Here is a 4300-nt window from a genome sequence, read left to right as displayed (position 1 = left end):
CGAAATGCAGGTGCTGAATATTTACGCGCCCAATGTGCCGAGAGAAAGGCGCCTCTTTTTTGGCGACCTTGGAGATTTCTTGCAGGACACAGGACTACCCGTCCTGATGGCCGGGGATTTCAACATGGTCGAAAGCCTGCCTCTTGACACAGAGGGCACAAACAACGCTAAATATCACACCTACGGCATTGCTGAACTCGGGGTCCTCCAAGGTAAGTATAACCTCGTAGATGTTTATCGTTACAAATTTCCCAACAAAAGAGAATTCACATGGCGCAATCAGACGGTCAAATGTAGACTCGACAGAGTCTACTGCCCTGATAAAATCGCCAAAAAAACAACATACAACAAAATTCTCACCAACCCTTTTTCCGACCACGAGTTCGTGTCAACAACTGTCAATTTTAGTAAAACCAGGAGAGGACCAGGATACTGGAAATTAAACTGCTCCCTTTTGGAAATAGAGGTACATAGGCAAAAAATTGAGCTCTTAATTCGAGATTGGCAAACAAGAAAACGGTCCTATACGTCAATTTTAAAATGGTGGGACGACTGCAAACTTTTTGTTAGGGCTGAATTACAACACATATCGATACAGGAAAGTGCGAAAAACAAAAAAAATATCAAAAGGATTGAAAACGAAATCCAACGGGAGCGACAAAACGCTAACCCGAATTTAGGTAGCATCAAAGAAAAACGCGATGCTCTTTTCTTGCTCCAGTTTCCCGGAGCGTTTATTCGCACGAAACAAAAACTAATCGAAGAAGGAGAAAAACCTTCAAAATTTTTGTATAATTTGGAAAAAGTTCAACAGCGGAACAAGTCAATTACCGAAATTCGCAAGAATGACGGCACATTGACGAGTGAACCTGGTGAAATACTAAACTCCCTAGTTTCATATTACAAAAACATTTACACCAAAACTAGTTTATGCAAAGACAGCCAAAACTATGTCTTGTCACACATCACTAAACGTTTAAGTGATGATGAAAATCAATTTTTAAACACCCGCCTGTCCGTCGCCGAACTAAAAGAAGCCCTTTTTAAATTTGAAAACGGAAAATCTCCGGGCTTTGACGGACTTCCAGCTGAATTTTATAAAACCTTTTGGCACATTTTAGAAAAAGATTTTGAAGAACTTGCCTACGAAATACTTTTCGTGGAAAAAAACACCAGCCACTCTATGAAAAAATCTATTATTTCACTGATCCCCAAACAAGGAGATCTTACCGAATGCAAAAACTGGAGGCCCATATCCCTAATCGGCGCAGATTACAAAATAATCACAAAAGCGCTGGCCCTAAGACTTGCAAAAGTAATGGGGAAAATTATAGAACCAAATCAAACTTGCGGAATCCCAGGTAGAACAATATTCTCAAATTTACATTTAGTCCGTGATCTTATAGATTACGCGCAATTTAAAAATCTACCTAGTTTCATTTTGTCAATAGACCAAGAAAAGGCGTTTGATAAAGTCGATCGTGCGTTTCTGCTTCAGATTCTCCGAAAATTCAATCTCGGAGAAAATTTTGTATCTTTTGTTAACACCTTATATTCAGAAGTTTCGGCATCTGTTCTGAATTGCGGTTTCCTGTCAGCCTCCTTCCCTACGGAAAGGGGAGTTAGACAGGGTGATCCCCTCTCTCTCTTGCTGTATGTTTTTGTCGCCGAAGCTCTCGCTTTGGTGATCAGAGCAGATGGCAGAATAGAGGGTTTCCCGCTACCAGGTACACCTAAACCCCTTAAAATACAGCAGTACGCAGACGATTCGAACTTTTTTGCCAGGGACGTAAAATCAGTCCGTTGTTTCTTCGAAAAAGTAAAACTGTTTGAAAAAGCAAGTGGTTCAGTGATCAATGCCTCAAAAACCAAGGGTCTCGCCCTTGGGGGTTTTGATCCCAAAATGTACCCGGAATTGGACGGCATAGAGTGGAACAACAACACCGGTTTCAAAATTTTAGGTGTTACTTTTTACACCAGACTGAGCGATACTACCAATTTCAACTGGTTAGTTACTTTAAACAAAATAGAGAAAAAACTCAAGTTTCTGGGACTACGTACTTTGTCACTTAGGGGAAAGACTATGTTGATAAATACGTTAGCAATGTCAAAAGTATGGTTTTTGGCAAACGTACTGCCCGTTCCCGAATGGGTAATAGAACGTCTGCACAGAGCCATTTTCGAAAATCTGTGGCAAAAGACCAATTACAATCCGGTCAAGAGAGAGACACTTTTCTTACCCGTCAAAAGCGGGGGTCTCGGAATTTTATCACCGAAGGAGCAAAGTCTTGCACTTCGCCTCAAAACACTCTTTCAACTGAAAGAATGCGAAGAGGACAAAGCTCACGATTCTTACTACTTTTCAAAGTATTGGTTGGCGAGTTCACTTATAAAATTTACGAACCAAAACCAAAGCTGGAATTTTTTAAAGCAGAACAATTTTCCAAAACACTGGGACAACAAAACGTCTCAGTACTACAAAACAACAATAGAAATATTAGGCAAAAACGGGTCCCTTTTTAACATCCCCCTAAAAACAACAAAAAATTTTTACTTAGAAGTGGCAAAAAACAAAAAGACAGTCGTCCCAGCGGAACTTTTTTGGAACAGTTCAACAAAAACAACGATGCCGTGGACCCAAATTTGGAAAAAAAACTTCACCTCCCACGCATGCGGACCGACTCAAAACATCCTCTTTCGTTTTTTACACAACAGTTTACCATCTGCGGCCTTGCTAGCCAAAAGCACAAGGCAACAGATCGTTAAAAATAACAAATGCAAAACTTGTGGTAAAATCGAGGACAACATGCATATCTTTGCCTACTGCCCTCCTTCTGTTGAAATTTGGGAGTATTTTAAACATGTATATAACTCCTTGACATCCCGAAACAACTTTTCTCCGATAAATTCGATTTTCTCGATTGAAACAGCGAGTTTATCGGAGAAAAACCCCACTTCGCAGCTGCTGTTGACACTCACTCAAACCATCATGAGTGCAATATGGAACAGTAGATGCCACCACATGTTTAGTAACAAAAAAATTGACCCAATGGCAGTGATCAGGGTAATAATCAGGAACATCAGGAATATTATTACCTTAAAATATAATTATCATGTCCGTAGAAACACCGCGGACATTTTCTGTGAGTATTTTTGTATAAAAAACGTTTTCTGTCAAGTAGAGAATGGAAGTCTGAAACTAAACATATGAGCTGAAATAAAACAACGGCTCGTGGTATGTTTAGTAAAGACTTTCTTTCCTCTTGCAATTTTTTTATGTTATACAACAAACTTATTATTATATAAAATTAGCAAATCACTGCCAGACCTTAATATATGAAACATTATTTTAGCACATTAATTTTTTTATCTATAGTGTTCGTAACGTAATGTTCATGTAAAAGTCCTGTAATTCCTTTTTTAAATTTTTTTAGATATAAATCTTTCTTTTTCCTTATGAACCTCTCCTTAACCTAATTTGAAATTTCTTCTCTCTTTTTACCTAATCTAAACTCTTGATTTCTTTCCGCACAACGGCAAAAAAAAATTAAAAACAAAAAAATACAAAAAAAATATAAAACCAAAAAACACAAAAAAATATAAAATCAAAAAACACAAAAAAATAGAAAATTAAAAATTCAAAAATAATGTAATAAAATTTAAAAAACAAAAAATGTATATATTTACGCTATATTGTAACAACATATATTGTAAAAACTTAAAAAAAATTAGTTAATAATATTAAAAAATTGTAAATATTTATTATTTTGTAATAAAAGAAAAAAAAAAAAAAAAAATTAAATCGTATGCGGTATGCGGTATGTAAATCCGCATAATAAATGCGGTGTGTAAATGATTTACATACCGCATTTATTATGCACATTCACATACCGCATACGTTTTTTTTTGTTTTTTTTTGCGATAATTACATATGAAGACCTCAGTGGAAAAACTGGCGTGGTCACATTTAAAAAGTATTGAGAAAGTATTTATTGATCATTAATAAAAGTCTGTATTTAAAGCAAATGAAACTAAGCAATTTAAAAAAATTTATATTATAATTATTTTATTTAAAATTTATTCAAAACAAAACATTTTGTAATTTTTTATACAAAAATTTTTTTTTCTTTGTTTTAAATAAAGACATTTATTAATGATCAACAAATACTTTCTCTATACTTTTTTATGTGACAACGCCGGTTATTCCACTGAGGTCTTCATATATTTCAATATAAAGTATATACAACAGGAGTGTATTTACATGGTAAGGGAGGGGGGGGGGGAATCTTGTAAAATATTA

The sequence above is a fragment of the Hydra vulgaris genome, chromosome 08 (assembly GCF_038396675.1).
Source record: "Hydra vulgaris chromosome 08, alternate assembly HydraT2T_AEP".
Classification (NCBI taxonomy): Eukaryota; Metazoa; Cnidaria; class Hydrozoa; order Anthoathecata; family Hydridae; genus Hydra; species Hydra vulgaris.
The sequence above is the reverse complement of the archived record's forward strand: the minus strand, read 5'-3'. Positions refer to the sequence as shown.